Source organism: Chiloscyllium punctatum, chromosome 4, assembly GCF_047496795.1.
Source record: "Chiloscyllium punctatum isolate Juve2018m chromosome 4, sChiPun1.3, whole genome shotgun sequence".
In the NCBI taxonomy this organism is placed as follows: domain Eukaryota; kingdom Metazoa; phylum Chordata; class Chondrichthyes; order Orectolobiformes; family Hemiscylliidae; genus Chiloscyllium; species Chiloscyllium punctatum.
The window spans coordinates 49,982,376-50,003,363 of NC_092742.1; positions in this window are offsets into that span (position 1 = coordinate 49,982,376).

Below are 20,988 nucleotides of genomic sequence, written 5' to 3' on the forward strand. Positions count from 1 at the left end.
TACATGTACCAACTTCTGTGAGAAAAAGTTGCCCCTTAGGTCTCTTTTATATCTTTCTCCTCTCACCCTAAACCTATGCCCTCTAGTTCTGGACTCCCCGACCCCAGGGAAAAGTCTTTGCCTATTTACCTATCCATGCCCCTCATCATTTTATAAACCTCTATAAGGTCACCCCTCAGCCTCCGACACTCCAGGGAAAACAGCCCCACCCTGTTCAGCCTCTCCCTATAGCTCAAATCCTCCAACCCTGGCAACATCCTTGTAAATCTTTTCTCAACTCTTTCAAATTTCACAACATCTTTCCGATAGGGAGGAGACCAGAATTGCAAGCAATATTCCAACAGTGGCCTAACCAATGTCCTGAACAGCTGTTATATGACCTCACAACTCCTGTACTCAATACCCTGACCAATAAAAGAAAGCATACCTAATACCTTCTTCACTATCCTATCTACCTGCAACTCCACTTTCAAGGAGCTATGAACCTGCACTCCAAGGTGTCTTTGTTCAGCAACACTCCCTAGGACCTTACTATTAAGTGTATAAGTCCTGCTAAGATTTGCTTTCCCAAAATGCAGCACCTCTCATTTATCTGAATTAAACTTCATCTGCCACTTCTCTGCCCATTGGCCCATCTGGTCCAGATCCTGTTTTAATCTGAAGTAACCCTCTTCACTGTCTACTACACCTCCAATTTTGGTGTCATCTGCAAACTTACTAACTGTACATCTTATGCTCGCATCCAAACCATTTATGAAAATGACAAAAAGTAGTGGACCCAGCACCGATCCTTGTGGCACTCCACTGGTCATAGGCATCCAGTCTGAAAAACAACCCTCCACCACCACCCTCTGTCTTCTACTTTTGAGCCAGTTCTGCATCCACCTGGCTAGTTCTCCCTGTATTCCGTGAGATCTAACCTTGCTCATCAGTCTCCTATGGGGAACCTTGTTGAATGCCTTACTGAAGTCCATATAGATCACATCTACCACTCTGCCCTTATCAATCCTCTTTGTTACTTCTTCAAAAAACTCAATCAAGTTTGTGAGACATGATTTCCACGCACAAAGCCATGTTGACTATCCCGAATCAGTCCTTGCCTTTCCAAATACATGTACATCCTGTCCCTTAGGATTCCCTCCAAAACCTTGCCCACCACCGATGTCAGGCTCACTGGTCTATAGTTCCCTGGCTTGTCTTACCACCCTTCTTAAACAATGGCACCACGTTAGCCAACCTCCAGTCTACCAGCACCTCACCTGTGAGTATCGATGATACAAATATTTCAGTAAGAGGCCCAGCAATCACTTCCCTAGCTTCCCACAGAGTTCTAGGGTACACCTGATCAGGTCCTGGGGATTTATCCACCTTTATGTGTTTCAAGACATCCAGCACTTCCTCCTCTGTAATGTCGACATTTTGTAAGGTGTCACCATCTATTACCCTGCAGTCTATATCTGTCTTATCCTTTTCCACAGCAAATACTGATGCAAAATACTTGTTAAGTATCTCCCCCATTTTCTGCAGCTCCACACAACGGCCGCCTTGCTGATCTTTGAGGGGCTCTGTTCTCTCCCTAGTTACCCTTTTGTCCTTCACGTATTTGTAAAAACCCTTTGGATTCTCCTTAATTCTATTTGCCACAGCTATCTCATGTTCCCTTTTTGCCCTCCTGATTTCCCTCTTAAGTATATTCCTACTTCCTTTATAATCTTCTAAGGATTCACTCAATCTATCCTGTCTGTACCTTAATTTGCTTCCTTCTTTTTCTTAACTAAACTCTCAATTTCTTTAGTCATACAGCATTCCCTATACCTACCAAACTTTCCTTTCACCCTGACAGGAATATACTTTCTCTGGATTCTCGTTATCTCATTTCTGAAAGCTTCCTATTTTTCAGCCGTCCCTTTACCTGTGAACATCTGCGCCCAATCAGCGTTTGAAAGTTCTTGCCTAATACCGTCAAAATTGGCCTTTCTCCAATTTAGAAATTCAACTTTTAAATCTGGTCTATCCTTTTCCATCACTATTTTAAATCTAATAGAATTATGGTCGCTGGCCCCTAAATGTGTCAATAAATGTCATGTAGTCTATTCAATTAAAATGGCTGGCATAGTTGAATAGCTGACAGTGTGGTTGACGTGAGCAGCAGTGCTAAGTGTGTGAAAAAGAGATGAAATATATGAAATATCAGGTATGAAATCCATCTAGCAGAGATTTCTTGTAGATGAGTATGCATTGAATGCAGACTGAGGCTAATTGTGTTATGCAGGGGGTAGATATAGTATTTTAAGGCATATTCCCTGATCTACGCTCATGTGAGTTCAGTGAAATTCTTGCAACATCACTAGTGGGTCCTTAGTCCTTCCTTGACTCCACAGATGTCTGCAACCCAGAGCCTTTTAACCATGTGTTTGGAAGATTTCCTGGACACCCACTGGTACAGCACATCTCTCTTCCATTCCATGTGGTCTGCAAAGATCATCAGCACAGTACTGAAAGCCTTGGTGCTCACGGTCTGCTCTCTGTGCTACTTAAAAAAGAGCAAAGCGCAAAGAAAACTTACAGCCCAGGAACAGGCCCTTCGGCCCTCCAAGCATGAGCCAATCCAAACCTGTCTAAACCTGTCGATCAATTCTTAAGCATCTGTATCCCTCTGCTCCCCGCCTACTCATGCATCTGTCCAGATGCATCTTAAATGAATCTACCATGCCTGCCTCTGCCACCACTGCTGGCAACGCGTTCCGAACACCCACTACCTGAAGTACTTGCCGCGTGTATCCCCCTTAAGCTTTCCACCTCTCACCTTGAAAGCATGACCTCTGGTTATTGAATCCTTCACCCTGGGAAAAAGCTTGTCTCTATCCACCCTGTTCTATGCCCTTCATGATTTTGTAAACCTTAATCAGGTCCACCCTCAATCTCCTTTTTTCTCTTGAAAATAAACCTAACCTACTCAACCTCTCTTCATAGCTATCACCTTCCATACCAGGAAACCTTCTCTGCACCCTCTCCAAAGCATCCACATCCTTTCGGTAATGTGGCGACCAGAACTGTACACAATATTCTAAATGCGGCCGAACTTCTCTCTCTTTTTGCCTGATCAGATTCTCTTTGACCACAACTCTCATACCCTGTTCTAACCACATTGTGCCACCCAGTTGACGAATGCAGGCTAGCAATGCAGTTACATTTAAGCAGAATTAATCACTCATGATATTGGCCTTCTGATACAACCAGCGACATGGTTAGTGATGGCTGGAGGCAGGGCTCATCCAAATAAAAAGGCGAAACAAAGTTGGTGTCCTATTCTATATGTAGTCAACGAGCACAAGTTATTGACATATGGTGATCCCTACGCATGTTTCCAAGGGGGTTATGTCATTATATTCATTTGCTTAGTGTACTGTGAGTTACAAAAACACCTAGAAAACCTTTAGCTTCATGAAAATTCATGTCTTTTAAAAATCAATTATTCTTGGAGTGAAATGCAGACTTGTAAATGATTTTTTTTATAACTATTCAATTATGGAATGAATAACTTAGAACAAAGACTTGATAATTTATAATTGAATCAATTTTTTTTCACATCTAATCTTTAAATATCTTTAAATATTCTTAACATGCTTCTCAGGAGTATGATAGAAAATAATATGGTTTTCTCATGTATGGATGTTCTATTACATAAAATACAAAGTAACTCAGCTACAGACACCGGCTTGAGAGAATGTATATTGACAAGTGCAAAATTGTGAATGTTTCTAGGGTCCAACTTTGAGTTTATGTCAAGATCAAGACTCATTTAAACTTGCTTTAATCCAATTTGGTTGTGTAAATGGGGTAATAAGGGAAGAATATGACAAAAACTGTGGATTCTGGAAATCTGAAGCAAAAGTCAAAAAATGCTGGAAATACTCAGTAAGTCAAACAATATCTGTGGAGAGAAATAAAGTTAATGGTTTAGGTTGAGATGAACTTTCATCAGAACAAATCATTTTTTTTTTGTTCAACAGTCAACACAACCCGAAATGTTACCTATATTTCTCTCCATTAATCAAAAATGAGTGTTAACCTCATACCTGCTTAAGACTGGATTTTCAGACTCCCAATTGTATAATACATGAGAATGAACAGTTCATGCTTCTGTCCACTGAAACTGCACAGACTACAAAAAGTTGTCACCTTATCAATAATGACTAGAATTAACATTGATACAATAAATTTAACCTTTCGTAGTCTGGTAGTAGTCTTGACATCTGTCTTAAAATTGGGCATTTTTTTCTTCACTACAGTATGGACACAGGTTTAACAGCAGAAATCTTTCTCTGAGTTAAAACAGCATAACACTGATTTTCATTTGCACTTGAATACAAGTTCTTAACAAGAGATATAATGCATCTGGTAGCTGTTATACCCTAGATCTAGCAATTATCCTTTTCTACATGTAACATCCAAAATGAAGCCTTTATCCAATGGTGAATTGTCAATAATTGAAAATAATACTTTTTCCAATGTGGAGAAACTGAAGTTCTCCTTTGCATATCAACTATTTTTAAAGTGATAACTTTGCCTAATTGTAGAATTCTTTGCACATACATCCACCCAACATGCACACGTGCACGCACACACACATACACATACACGCAATAATGGGTTCATGTTTCACTGTGTTCTTAAGTAACTAATGATTGATAATAAGACAATACTGCATTATGGGAAAATCTGTCTTTTGTGAGAATTTAAGACTTCTATTGGTTATGTAGATGTGTAAGAACAGATGGCCCTCTCTGAAGAAAAAAAAGAGAGTTTATCTTGGCTTCACGTCAACATTTTTCCCTCACTCAACAATAGGTTAATTATATATTCATTTTGTTTACTAGTGTAACCATTGCTATGGGCAAAGCAGCTGTCACATTTGTCCATAGGTGTGCACTAAATGTGTTTTAAAAGCAATTGAGAAGCTACAAATCATTTTGAGATGTCCTACAAACATGAAAAGGTGCCACATGAATGAAAGTTACCGAATTTTACATTTTAACTGCTCGAATATTTTTCTTTTTTCATTTGAGTTCTGTTAGTCTAGTATCTATGACCTGAATCCAAACTTCTATGTCATTTAAGTTATTTCCGGTAGCCTATCAGTAAATGCATAGGTCCAGGTGAAAGTGGATTTTTGAGAAAGCTGCCTAGCTACAAAGATAGAACTTTGAATCAGCCTTACAAGTTAGGTTTTGTGAAACCTACTTAAACGAAACAAACAGATTTTGTCATTTCCACTAATTGGATGCCATACTCACTTTGAGTCTAAATCGGGGGCACAATTTGGTAATTTGCAGATGACACAGGATTTGTCTGTGTACTGGATAGTGTAGAGGATATCTGTGAGCTCCAAAATGATGGTTGTTAAATACTGTACAAGCAAAAGATATGCTGGTTATGTAGATTGGCTGTGCTAAGTGCCCATGGTGTCCAGGGGAGTGCAGACTTTGGGATGAGAAATACAGGGTTACATGGACATGGTAGAGGGATGGGATGCTCTTCAGTGGGTCGGTGTGGACTAGATGGGCCAAATGGCTTGTTTCCACACTGTAGGTATTCTATAATAATCTATGAAAAGAAAATGAATTTTGCATTCATGGCTCTATTTCTCACATCTTTCAGTACTCTCGGAAGCTGCTCACAGAGATTAATTACTTTGAGCTGCATTTCCTGTGGCCAAATACGTAAACATTTTGTTCACATCAAACTCCCACAAATAGTAAATTGGGCTGAATGAATGAGTACTTAATTTATTTCAGATTGCATTGAGAGAAGAGTAACAGTTGATTTCTTCAATTCTTGCATGTGCTGATTTTGTTTTATTTAAAACCCCAATTTATCGTAAAATACAGCAGCAAATTAGAAATCCCAGAATAAATAGAATACATAATATTGCTAGTTGTAGAGTCAGGTTTCATTTATTATTTACAGATTGTTATAGACTTGATCTGTAATGAATCAATTGGAAACCCAGATATGTTGAGTGATGTAGTACACAATGGGTGTGACAAGTAGGAAGGAGTGAGTCAACACTACAGTCATTAGGGAGTTCCCCTACAAGAAATATTTACTTTGGCTGACCTTGTTCTGTTTGTTGATTGATTCAATTAATTGCTACACAATCTGAAGAGCTAAAAGCCAAAGTTAGTTCATTTCTATTCAGACATTACAGAGGTACCTTTTTTTACTTGTTAAAAAGTAGGCTATAAAGACTTAATAGATGTACACCATGAATATTTACAGTAATGCTTATCCTCTGTACTTCTGATACTTTGAAGGGCTGTTGTCATCATGACAAAGTTATTATGTATTCTGCCTGATAAGAAGTAAATGACTAGATCATATCAAAGAATAAAAATGACATCATGTACAGATTCCAACTTTATTCTGGCCTCTAAATTTTATCGAATGCCAGCATCTGGGGTGACGCCTCCAAGTATGTGATCAAGTGAATGGAGTGCAAAGGGAAGGTTGATGACAAACCTGCGCCCACACCTCTCCCCTCACCTCCGTCCAAGGCCCCAAAGGAGCCTTCCACATCCATCAACTTTGTAAAATACTTAGTGAATTCACAACTAAAGTATTGTGTGCAGTTCTGGTCAGCACATTACAGGGAGGACATAACTGGTCTGGAGAGAGTGCAGAGAAGATTTACTAAAATTTTGCCGGGGCTGGAGAATTGCAGCTACAAGGAATGATTGGAAAGGTTGGGATTGTTTTCCTTGGAACAGAGAAGGCTGAAGAGCAACATGATTGAGATATACAAAATTTGTGAGGGGTAGAGATAGAGTAGACAGGAGGAACCTATTTCCTTTGGCAGAGAGTTCAAATTCCAGGGATCATAGATTCAAGCTAAGTGGCAGAAAAATTAGAGTGGACATGACAAAAAACTTTTTTATGCCGAGTATAGTGAGTGTTTGGAATTCACTGCCTGAGTTGATGGTCTAGGCAGAGACCTTAAACTCTTTTAAAAAGTAACAGGATCTGAACTTTAAGTGCTGTAATGTTCAGGGATCTGGGCCATCTGCGGGAAGATGGGATCAAAAGGGCACCTTAGTGTCTTTGAGTTGGTATGGACAAGATGAGCTGAACAGCCCCCTTTCTGTGCTGTATCACTTCGAAGGTTCTATGGTATCTGCATATAAAGGTAGCATCAAAACAGTGATGCATATATCACACAGGGTGAGGACCTAATACTAAACGAAGTTCGAGAGGGTTGCAAAGTTCCACTTTGTAACTTTGGTCTGTTAACCTTCAATGGCATTAAACCACAGTAGAAAAAGTTACAAAGTTGCTCCAATTAATATAATCAAATTCCATTTTAAAACATTTCTCATTTAAAGCATTAGAATAATAGTTGTCTTATATATAAGAATATTTTGCCTGGTTCACATATATGGTTAATAACATGGTTCACATATTAACGTGCTGATTGGTGGTGCATCCAGTAATGTATTTAGTATATTTCTAACAGTGAAACGCCAAATATTTAGCTTTGGATGTAGAATGATTTCTTGAAAATTTATAGAAATGTGAGAAGCACTTATTCTTATTAGAGTGTTTTGTAGGACAAAATTAATTGTTCTGCTGTAAAAACAATTGCTTTAACATTTTTGAGTTGGGAGTTTTCAAAAGCCAAGAGTTTCAAAGGACAAGCTGTGACATGAACATAGACATATTGTTTTGGTATTATTAACTGCAAATAGTGACAACCTTATTATATGGATGGAGTCGACATTTAGTTTTTTTTAACCAGAATGTTTGAAAATGCTAAGGATCTTCTGAGATACATGTACAAAAATTAAGTTGGGCTTTCTTGTAAGAGGATATCACTTTTTGATCATAGATTACTCAACATCTGCCCCTTAAATGGCTGTGAAATCTGGTATATAGCATCTGTTGTTTTCACTGATTTGGATGTCTTTTTGTGGTGAAAATGATATCCGACTGCAGGGCCACATTTCTGTTGCAGGCTGTGCATTTGGACCTGCACATTGCACCAGCAGAGTAGGGAGATTTTGACATCAGTCGGCCTGTTGCACTGATTTGCCTTTAGTTGTGCCAGTTGTTCCAGCAAACATCTTCTGTTAACTTCAGACTGCTATAAGTATTTTCAGCAGTGGGGACTGCACATCATCAATGCTATTTAAAGGTCATCAGCTACATTCAGATTGGTTGCTGATTGGTTTTCACTAGCTATAGTCAAAATAGTAGAAGTGTTAGGAAGTTTGTGCTGCAATTGAAGTTGCTCTAAAGGGAGTGCGGTGCAGCTGGGGTAGGTCTTGGTTCTGACTTCAGGCGTTCTGCTCAGACCACTTGCTTCAACTTATGGTTGTTGTGGGTTTCATCCCCACTGGCCTGCAGCATGACAATGACACGGAGAAAGCTATCTCTATGAAGGACAACCTGCTTGAAGAGACAGGAACTGGCAGAGATGAAAGGCTCTCAGAAGGAGACTATACCCTTACCAATTTTTATACAGGTACCATAGAAAGCATTCTATCTAGATGCATTGAAAATTAGTATGGCAACTGCTCTGCCCAGGACTGTAACAATCTACAGACAGTTGTGAACACAGCCCAGTCGATCATGCAAGCCAACCTTAAATCCATTTATTCCATCTATACTTCTCACTGTATCTGGAAGGCAGCCAACATAATCAAAGACCAGCCCAGTTATAATCTCTTTCTGGATTAGTGGTGCTGGAAGAGCACAGCAGTTCAGGCAGCATCACTACTGCTCCTCGGATGCTGCCTGAACTGCTGTGCTCTTCCAGCACCACTAATCCAGAATCTGGTTTCCAGCATCTGCAGTCATTGTTTTTACCCAGTTATAATCTCTTCCAACCTCTTCCATCAGGCAGAAGAAACAAAAGCTTAAATGCATTGACCAACAGATTCAAGAACAGCTTCTTCTCCATTGTTATTAGATTTACGAATGGACCTTGCAAATTTTAAATTTAATGTTGATCTCACTCTTTGTGCACCTTCTCTGTAGCCATAACATTGTATTTCTCACTCTGTTCTATTATCCTAATGCACTTTGTACAATATGATCTGCCTGTACTGCACGCGAAACAGAACTTTTTACTGTATCTAGGTACATGTGACAATAATAAATCAAATTAAATATCCACCCAGGATGTTCAGGGAGGAACAATCCACTCTCAAACTCAACAAAGAAAGGCATGAGTAATGTCCCCACTTCAAAGGGAGTACTAACTGGAATCTATCTCCTATTGCTGACCTGTAGCCTCAGAGAAGGGCAAGGATAGCATTGCATATCAGTGACTATGGACACAAGCTCCTTTGCTATTAGCTTCTTCCATATTGGAGAAGGCAACATCTCTGAAATCTCATAGTTCACCATGTGGTTCTGTACAGTGGAGACAAGGGATTTACTTGGTTCTCTACAGTAAAGAGAGGGGAATATAGTGCATTGTCGATTGTAGATAGAAACAGGCAAATAATCATATAGCTTTGCAAGATTGTACTTAAGTCCTTCAGTTGTCTTCTTGCCATAGTTTCAGGATTTTTCAACATACGGATATAAGGAAATCTGACTCCTGTTTATCCTGGCACCACAGGAAAAACAAATATAAAAAACAATTTTGACCATTTTCTAAATGACTTTCTGTGGTTCTAATCAAGCTGCTGGTTAGGCAGTTCAACACTTGAAACAAATCACCAGAGAACACACATTCTACCCTAAGTATCTTAAAATTGCACCCAAGGTCTGATGTACATCACAGAACCTCCGTTTGCATTTTCTTAATGGGCTTTTGCCTGAAGTACGGTTGAAGTCCCAAATGTCTATCTGAAGAAAGAAGTGGCTAAGTGCCAATGTAATGGAGCAGGAAATGACCTGACATCCTGTCCCATTGGAATGACATTATTCACATCAGGTTGAACTTACATCTGTCCCTTTGTTTGCATCCAACAACCAAAAGCAACTGGTTCATTTCTGACAAGAATCCAGAAAATAAATCTAAGATGCATACAACAAAATATGACCTTTTCTTGACAAACAAAGCACTACTGCTTCTAGTTTGCCACATAAAATAATTAGCTCTAATAAATTAGTTATCTAGTTATTTGCACAGAATGAGATTTTAGGCTCTGAGCCATTAATCATTCCTTACATTTAAAAGAAAAGAATAAATAAATGCATACTGTATGTAGATGAATACACAGAAACTAAAAATGCTAATTCAGGATACAGTGAATTTCTATTTGAATATAAGCTATGATTTGCAAAACACTAGGATCATTATATAATGAACAATTGTTCAATAATCTTTATTTACTTAGTTTACTGTGGTAAAACAGGCGATATTTATTAAATATGAGACCAGATGCTAACCAGCTATAACAGTTCCAGCGTAAGTGTGTAGGCAGAATCCGTACCTGTAGCCCAAGACCCTGGCACTGAGCTCAATGTCGCATAAAGGGTCCCAGGTAGAAGAAGTCAATTCATCAGAGGTTTAAAATTGCTGGGAAATTTTAGCACGTGTGTGTCAGCAATTCTGCAGAGTCCTGATGCAGTGAACTGGAATTTGGGAGATTTGGGAGATTTGGGCCAACTTGTTCATTACCAGTGGAATTGGACACACATGTAGCATATAAAATCATATCTTCAAATTTAATGCCAAGAGCTGGCTCACAAATATTACCCAAATTGTTGTACTACTAATTGCAAAGCAAAATTAACCTGATTGCATATATGACGAGTACACTTTCTGCTAAGTTAAAAATGCCAGCAAAATCTACATTTGTTTATCTTTTTTTGAATTGCGGCATTCTTCTTTATTTATTTAAAGGCAACATGAAGTACCAATTTACACTGTTATTGTCTGTTTTTATTTTACACCACATCTCAGGCTGTAAGATTATTGCCTCTAGTTTTCTATCACTGCAGTTCTGCAACATTACTGTAAAAAGGAAGGAATGGTATAGGCACTGCCAGCTGATTTTCCCCAGCTCTAATCGTGTTAGTTATTTTCACTTGCTCTGCACAGCTTCTGGAGATAGCATAACAATAAACTTGGGCTCTCACCACATGGAGAATTAGTTATAACCTGTGTACTATCGTGTTAGGTGCAAAGTGTGGGCAACACTGTATCATCAAAGACTCCACAGTTATTTTAAAATCCAACAATGCAGGTAGGAAGACTCATTTTAAAAAAAATACTGTGTTTGAATATTATATGTTTGATATCTTGGACTGAATTAGAAGCAATGTTTCACATTACATTGTTGATTGCATTATTGTGGAAAGATATACAATGAAACAAAATGCTGTTTACCAATAATAGACAAATATTTTATGTAGAATTCAAGTATTTTTCTGCTGGAATTGTGTTTTCACTAATTAGAGATGGATTAGGTTTTCAAAAAAGAGAGCACCAGAAAGTAATGTTCATTGGAAGGTTAGTAGCAACAATGAAGAAAGACTACTGAGAAAAAAACATGCTGGCGTTATTGTGAACTGTTTGTGAATTCCACTTACGAATACATAATTAGGAGAATTCAGTCAATTACTAGTACCATCAAAAAATTTTAATATTCACTTAATGTAAGTCACATGCCTTACACACCATAGACAGTATCAGATTATTCCAATGAAATGTAATTTAGAAGTTCATTTTCTTATTATAAATTGTCATAGAGTTTCACAACACTCTGTGCCACCTTGCTGTAGTCAGTGTTAATAATGGCTCTAACATAATGGAATTTCTGTGATGCATGTAAACACATTTAACTTGGCAGGTTTTCCAAGAACAATTCTGTGTCTTATGATCCTATTCTCCACAACCATTTAAGGAACAGTGCTCCAAAAGCTAGCGCTTCCAAATAAACCTGTTGGACTATAACTTGGTGTTCTGTGATTCTTAACTTAATTCACTTGCATCTGGATTAGTGGTGCTGGAAGAGCACAGCAGTTCAGGCAGCATCCAAGTAGCTTCGAAATCGACGTTTCGGGCAAAAGCCATTCATCAGGAATAAAGGCAGTGAGCCTGAAGCGTGGAGAGATAAGCTAGAGGAGGGTGGGGGTGGGGAGAAAGTAGCATAGAGTTGGGGAGGGGATGAAGGTGATAGGTTAAGGAGGAGAGGGTGGAGTGGATAGGTGGAAAAGGAGATAGGCAGGTAGGACAAGTCCAGACAAGTCATGGGGACAGTTACTGAGCTGGAAGTTTAGAACTAGGGTGAGGTGGGGGAAGGGGGAATGAGGAAACTGTTGAAGTCCACATTGATGCCCTGGGGTTGAAGTGTTCCGAGGCAGAAGATGAGGCGTTCTTCCTCCAGTCGTCTGGTGGTGAGGGAGCGGCTGTGAAGGAGGCCCAGAACCTCCATGTCCTCGGCAGAGTGGGAGGGGGAGTTGAAATGTTGGGCCACGGGGCGGTGTGGTTGATTAGTTCGGGTGTCCCGGAGATGTTCCCTAAAGCGCTCTGCTAGGAGGCACCCAGTCTCCCCAATGTAGAGGAGACCGCATCGGGAGCAACGGATACAATAAATGATATTAGTGGATGTGCAAATAAAACTTTGATGGATATGGAAGGCTCCTTTAGGGCCTTGGATAGAGGTGAGGGAGGAGGTGTGGACGCAGGGTTTACAGTTCCTGGGGTGGCAGGGGAAAGTGCCAGGATTGGAGGGTGGGTTGGTTGGGGGCATGGACCTGACCAGGTAGTCACGGAGGGAACGGTCTTTGTGGAAGGTGGAAAGGGGTGGGGAGGGAAATATATCCCTGGTAGTGGGGTCTGTTTGAAGGTGGCGGAAATGTTGGCAGATGATTTGGTTTATGCGAAGGTTGGTAGGGTGGAAGGTGAGCACCAGGACGTTCTGTCCTTGGTACGGTTGGAGGGGTAGGGTCTGAGGGCGGAGGTGCAGGATGAAGACGAGATGCGTTGGAGGGCATCTTTAACCACGTGGGAAGGAAAATTGCAGTCTTTAAAGAAGGAGGCCATCTGGTGTGTTCTATGGTGGAACTGGTCCTCCTGGGAGCAGATCCGGCGGAGGCGGAGGAATTGGGAATACGGGATGGCATTTTTGCAAGAGGTAGAGTGGGAAGAGGTGTAATCCAGGTAGCTGTGGGAGTCGGTGGGTTTGTAAAAAATGTCAGTGTCAAGTCGGTCGTCATTAATGGAGATGGAGAGGTCCAGGAAGGGGAGGGAGGTGTCAGAGATGGTCCAGGTAAATTTAAGGTCAGGGTGGAATGTGTTGGTGAAGTTGATGAATTGCTCAACCTCCTCGTGGGAGCAAGAGGTGGCGCCAATGCAGTCATCAATGTAGCGGAGGAAGAGGTGGGGAGTGGTGCCGGTGTAATTACGGAAGATCAACTGCTCTACGTAGCCAACAAAGAGACAGGCATAGCTGGGGCCCATACGTGTGCCCATGGCTACGCCTTTGGTCTGGAGGAAGTGGGAGGATTCAAAGGAGAAATTGTTAAGGGTGAGGACCAATTCGGCCAAACGAATGAGAGTGTTGGTGGAAGGGTACTGTTGGGGACGTCTGGAGAGAAAAAACGGAGGGCTTGGAGGCCCTGGTCATGGCAGATGGAGGTGTAGAGGGATTGAATATCCATGGTGAAGATGAGGCGTTGGGTAACGGAAGTCTTGGAGGAGGTGGAGGGCGTGGGTGGTGTCTCGAACGTATGTGGGGAGTTCCTGGACTAGGGGAGATAGGACAGTGTCGAGGTAGGTAGAGATGAGTTCAGTGGGGCAGGAGCATGCTGAGACAATGGATCGGCCAGGGTGGTCAGGCTTGTGGATCTTGGGAAGGAGGTAGAACCGGGCAGTGCGGGGATCGCGGACTATGAGGTTGGAAGCTGTGGATGGGAGTTCTCCTGAAGTGATGAGGTTCTGTATGGTCTGGGAGATGATGGTTTGGTGATGGGGGGGTGGGGTCATGGTCGAGGGGGCAGTAGGAGGAGGTGTCCTCGAGTTGACATTTGGCTTTAGTGGTGTAGAGGTCAGTGCGCCAGACTACCACTGTGCCCCCTTTATCCGCTGGCTTGATGGTGAGGTTGGGATTGGAGCAGAGGGATTGGAGGGCTGTGCATTGTGAGGGTGAGAGGTTGGAGTAGGGGAGGGAGGTAGACAGGTTGAGGCAGTTAATGTCCCGGCGGCAGTTGGAAATGAAGAGGTCGAAGGCAGGTAATAGGCCAGCGCGGGGTGTCCAGGTGGATGCAGTGTGTTGGAGGTGGGTGAAGGGGTCCTCGGAAGGTGGGAGGGAGTCCTGATTGTAAAAGTAAGCTCGGAGGCGGAGGCGGCGGAAGAATTGTTAGACGTCACGGCGTGTATTAAATTCATTGATGCGTGGACGGAGGGGGATGAAGGTGAGTCCTTTGCTGAGGACTGATCGTTCGTCCTCAGTGAGGGGGAGGTCTGGGGGGATGGTGAAAACTCGGCAGGGCCGGGAGCTGGGATCTGGTGTGGGTGTAGAGCTGGGAGTGGGGGCGGAACCTGTAACTGGAGTGGGTGTGATGGTGGGGGGAATGGGGGTGGAGTCATGAGCAGGGGTAGTGTTCCCCTTGGGGTTCTGGGGGGTGGGGATAGTGACAGTGGGGTGTATGGGGGGCATGTCAGCAGAATGTAGGTGAGTGGCGCTGGTGGGGGCGGAAGTGGTGGTGACCACGGCAGTAGGGGTGGCGGAAGTCATTCCACCCTGACCTTAAATTTACCTGGACCATCTCTGACACCTCCCTCCCCTTCCTGGACCTCTCCATCTCCATTAATGACGACCGACTTGACACTGACATTTTTTACAAACCCACCGACTCCCACAGCTACCTGGATTACACCTCTTCCCACCCTCTCTTGCAAAAATGCCATCCCGTATTCCCAATTCCTCCGCCTCTGCCGGATCTGCTCCCAGGAGGACCAGTTTCACCACAGAACACACCAGATGGCCTCCTTCTTTAAAGACCGCAATTTCCCTTCCCATGTGGTTAAAGATGCCCTCCAACGCATCTCGTCTTCATCCTGCACCTCCGCCCTCAGACCCCACCCCTCCAACCGTAACAAGGACAGAACGGTCCTGGTGCTCACCTTCCACCCTACCAACCTTCGCATAAACCAAATCATCCGACAACATTTCCGCCACCTCCAAACAGACCCCACTACCAGGGATATATTTCCCTCCCCACCCCTTTCCGCCTTCCGCAAAGACCGTTCCCTCCGCGGCTACCTGGTCAGGTCCACGCCCCCAAACAACCCACCCTCCAATCCTGGCACTTTCCCCTGCCACCGCAGGAACTGTAAAACCTGCGCCCACACCTCCTCCCTCACCTCTATCCAAGGCCCTAAAGGAGCCTTCCACATCCATCAAAATTTTACTTGCACATCCACTAATATCATTTATTGTATCCGTTGCGCCCGATGCGGTCTCCTCTTCATTGGGGTGACTGGGCGCCTCCTAGCAGCGCGCTTTAGGGAACATCTCTGGGACACCCGCACCAATCAACCACACCGCCCCGTGGCCCAACATTTCAACTCCCCCTCCCACTCTGCCGAGGACATGGAGGTCCTGGGCCTCCTTTACCGCCGCTCCCTCACCACCATACGCCTGGAGGAAGAACGCCTCATCTTCCGCCTCGGAACACTTCAACCCCAGGGTATCAATGTGGACTTCAACAGTTTCCTCATTCTCCCTTCCCCCACCTCACCCTAGTTCTAAACTTCCAGCTCAGTAACTGTCCCCATGACTTGTCCGGACTTGTCCTACCTGCCTATCTCCTTTTCCACCTATCCACTCCACCCTCTCCTCCTTGACCTATCACCTTCATCCCATCCCCCACTCACCCATTGTACTCTATGCTACTTTCTCCCCACCCCGACCCTCCTCTAGCTTATCTCTCCACGCTTCAGGCTCACTGCCTTTATTCCTGATGAAGGGTTTTTGTCCGAAACATCGATTTCGAAGCTACTTGGATGCTGCCTGAACTGCTGTGCTCTTCCAGCACCACTAATCCAGAATCAAGATTCCAGCATCTGCAGTCATTGTTTTTACCTCGTTAATTCACTTGCAGTGTATCCACAGAGTACATCATAATGAGTACTGTTTTATGCAGAATTTGCTAGAGCACATACCTAAAAGAAAAATTATGCTTTCTCTCAAGTTTGTTCATGAAATCATTGCTCAGAACACCGGTCAGCAAAGTGATTATAGGTTAGATTAGATTAGATTCCCTACAGTGTGGAAACAGGCCCTTCGGCCCAACAAGTCCACACCAACCTTCCCAAGAGTAACCCACCCAGACCCATTTCCCTCTGACTAATGCACCTGACCTATGGGCAATTTAGCATGGCCAATTCACCTGCCCCGCACATCTTTGGACTGTGGGAGGAAACTGGAACACCCGGAGGAAACCCACGCAGACATGGGAAGAATGTGAAAACTCCACACAGACAGTCGCCTGAGGCTGAAGTGGCAAAGTGGTCTAGTCCTTAAATTGAAGAGATATTAACCAGCCAAGCAGGCAGTTAAAATCTCTCAAATCTACCCTTCAGTTCAAGTTAGCCAAATATTAATAAGTTATCCAAACCTATTACTAATTCATCATGGGATCTGTCCTCAGTCATTTCAGTTCATCCTCCTGAACAGTTGGAGCTTCAAGCCAGTTCTTCCTGCTCTTTGACATTCTTTGTCTAATAAGACCTTGAACCATTTTTTTTTCCATTCTTTAGCTGGGAACTCATGAATACTAGGATAAATTGACAATAACAAGATTTGGAAAGCTGCAGACAATTTTTAACACTGCTGGAGGCCATGAGAATCCTCTGTAGTCAGTTCAATAATTGGAAGGGATTGAATCTCACCACTATGCTTAAGTATCTCAAAAGCCTGATAGTTAGTGCACTCATTCTCCAAGTAAACATATAGCCATCAACATCTTCATAAAACATAGGGATGTATTGGCAAGGATCAAGACTCACTGGGAAAGTGTCAAATCTTGACTAGTTAAAACTAACTGTAACAAAAACCGAAAAATTGTTGAGATAACTCAGCAGATCTGGCAGGATCTGTGAAGAGAAACACAGAGTTAATGTTTCAGATTCAATGACCCCTGTTGGATTTTTAAAAACTTGCTGGAGCTCACTAATACTGACCAACACTGTTCCAGAAGTAATAAACAAGAATAAAGTATTAAACTAATATTGTTTGAAGAATAGAACAGATTGATCAACCCATTTTATGCAACTATGTTTACTAAAATTTGCTAATGAGCACATTTTGCAGAGAAAAAGGCATAGAACTAAAGAAACATTATACACAAAGGGAAAAGGACCAGACAATATGAGGTAAAATTTGTTAGAAATTTTAATTGGAATTTATGTTTGGCTATCATGAAATTGATAAAAACAAAAGCAATATTTTTGTTTAATCAAGGTTCTATTATTTTTGTTATCAATTCCAAACAATTTAAGGAAAATAATTGAAGTTGTTCTCCAGTTTTGATTCAGTCAAGATAGAAGATCAAATATATTCTGAATCATTGCCTTCAGTTCTGATACATTACTAAGATTTACTATATAAATGCAGCATTTGGGTTTCTGCCCAGAACAAAATGTCACTACATCCTTTTACAATGGTTCATCATTATTTTGCATGAGACTGGCTCTTGCTTTTGGCCTGTGAGGCATTTGGGTTTGTGTCAGAAACAATGTTAATTTATTGTCAAATTACAAAGACACAATTTTCAAATAGGGTACGCTGGGAGAAATATTGATTTTAGGCAAAAATATAAAGTGGATGACACAGTTTCAATGAAATACAAAATGCACATCAGCAAATATATAGAACAAGCAATTGATGAAATATCATTCATTTTATGCCATTGCCCAAAGTCACAATTACAGCCAATGAGTGGTAGTAAATTCACTGGCATGATTCAAAATTTTCCCTTTGACAAACGGAAGCAACATTATTGTCCTAAGACATTCACCATGATTCCTTATATTAGAAGTAGCAAAGGACAGGAAATAGTGGCCAAATAGACAACATAGAATTGGGATTAGATCTTTGAATAACAGTATAAAAATAATCAATCTATTTATTTGTTCTTCTTTATATATTAATATTTTAAACAAGTTAGCCCTTTCATCACAACAATAAATGAAGGAATTCATTGGAATGCATCAGGAATTTGTACAATATATTTGAATAACTTGATCTTAAGGCATATTTTCTCTGATATGGCATTATTTAGCCAAGTCAATCTGTAAAATAAATTGAAAAAAGCTATCCATGGAAGCAATTTTACTTTGTCATTTTACTATGTCATTTTTCACTTTAGTGATAAATTAGAGGACTGGGATAGTTTTAAAAGCTGACATAATATCACCAAAATAATAAAAAGAGGGAGCAAATAAACTATGAATGCAAACTAGCAAATAACACAAAAATAAATAGTAAGGTCCTTTAAGTATAGAAAGGAAAAGAGAGGTGACAGTGAACTTCGGCACCTTAGAGAATTAAGCTTGGCAAATAATAACGGGGAAACCTGGAAATGGCAGAGGAGTTGAAAAAATATTTTGCGCCAGTCTTTGCAGTAGCCAATATAAATAGCATCATAAGACTACTAAATAATCAAGGGCTTAAAAGGGGAGGAAGTAAACACAATAACTATCACTAGAGAAAAAAGTACTAGGGAAACTAATGGGGCTAGGATTTTAAAGGAAGCAATTACAGACATAGTGGATGTACTGACAGTAGTCTTCCAAGAATCCTCTGATTTTGAAAAGGTCCCAGAGGATTGGAAAACTGTCAATATAACACCCTCATTCAAAAAGCAAATGAGACCAAGCAGATATAGGCCAGTTAACTTAACATCTGTCATTAGGAAAATGTCAGTGTATATTATAAACGATGCAATATGGAACATTTAGAAACATATAACCAGGCAGGGTCAGCATGGCTTTAAGAAGGGGAAATAATGCCTGACATTTATTATAGATTTGGAGGAGACAACAAGCATGATAGAAAAACAGGTACCAGTGACTGTAATGTATTTGGATTTCCAAAAGGCATTTGATAAAGTATAGCACTGAAGGCTACTTTATCAACTAAGAGCCCATGGTGTTGGAAGTAGTATATTAGAATGGAAAGAGGATTGGTCAACTAATAGAAGACAGAATTGGAATAAAGGTTGCAATTTCAGATGACAGCCTGCAACAAATGGAGTGCCACACTGCTCAGTGCTGGGCTTCAATTACTTACAATAGATATTAATGATTTGGATGAATATTATCACTAAGTTTGTGGATGACACAAAAACAGTAATGAGGATGAATATACAGATAGATACAATCGCATTAGGTGCGTGGGCAAAACTTGCCAAATAGAACATCATGTGACTACTTCACATTAATTTTTACAGTTGAGAAAGAAATGATGGCTACAAAAATCAGGACTATAAGTACTGAGGTTTTGAAAACAGTTCACATTACAAAAGAGAAAGTGCTGCAGGTCTTAGAAGACATAAAGGTACATAAATCTCCAAAAGCTGATCAAGTGTATCCCAGGATGTTGTAGGAAGTTGGGGACGAAATTGTGAGGTACCTAGCAGAAATATTTGTATCACAAGTGAAGTACTGGAGGACTGGAGGGTGGCTAATGTATTGCTTTTATTTAAGAAAGGCTCTAGGGAGAAGCCTGGGAATTATCGACCTGTGAGCTGAATATCGATGGTGGGTCGGTTGTTGGAGGTGATCTGAGAGATAGGATTTACATACATTTGGAGAGGCAAGGAGTGATTTGGGATAGACAGCATGGTTTTGTGCGAGGGAAATCCAGTCTGACAAATTTAATTCAGTTTTTTTGAGGAACATAACCGAAAAGACTGATGAGGGCAGAGTAGATGCTGTTTAGTTGGACATTAGTAAAGCCTTTGATAAGGTTCCTCATGGTAGACTAATCAGTAAAGTTAAAATATATGGAATTCAGGGTGAGCTTGCCAATTGGATACAAAATTGGCTTGATGATAGGAGACAGAGAGTGGTGCTGGCAAGTTGTTTTTTGAACTCGGAAGCCTGTGACTAGCAGTGTTCCACAGTGATCGGTACTGTCATTTATACTGTCATAGAGTCATAGAGTCATAGAGATATACAGCATGGAAACAGACCCTTCGGTCCAACCCATCCATGCCGACCTTATCCCAATCCAATCTGGTCCCACCTGCCAGCACCCGGCCCATATCCTTCCAAACCCTTCTATTCATATACTCATCCAAATGCCTCTTAAATGTTGCAATTGTACAAGCCTCCACCACTTCCTCTGGCAGCTCATTCCATACACATACCACCCTCTGTGAGAAAAAGTTGCCCCTTAGGTCTCTTTTATATCTTTCTCCTCTCACCCTAAACCTACGCCCTCTAGTTCTGTACTCCCCAACCCCAGGGACAAGACTTTGCCTATTTACCCTATCCATGCCCCTCATCATTTTATAAACCTCTATAAGATCACCCCTCAGCCTCCAATGCTCGAGGGAAAACAGCCCCAGCCTGTTCAGCCTCTCCCTATAGCTCAAATCCTCTAACGCGGGCAACATCCTTGGAAATCTTTCCTCAACCCTTTCAAGTTTCACAAAATCTTTCCAATAGGAAGGAGACCAGAATTGCACGCAATATTCCAACAGTGGCCTAACCAATGTCCTGTACAGCTGCAACATGACCTCCCAACTCCTGTACTCAATACTCTGACCAATAAAAGAAAGCATACCAAACGCCTTCTTCACGATCCTATCTACCTGTGACTCCACTTTCAAGCAGCTATGAACCTGCACTCCAAGGTCTCTTTGATCAGCAACATTCCCTCGGACCTTACCATTAAGTGTATAAGTCCTGCTAAGATTTGTTTTCCCAAAATGCAGCACCTCGCATTTATCTGAATTAAATTCCATCTGCCACTTCTCTGCCCATTGGCCCACCTAGTCAAGATCCTGTTGTAATCT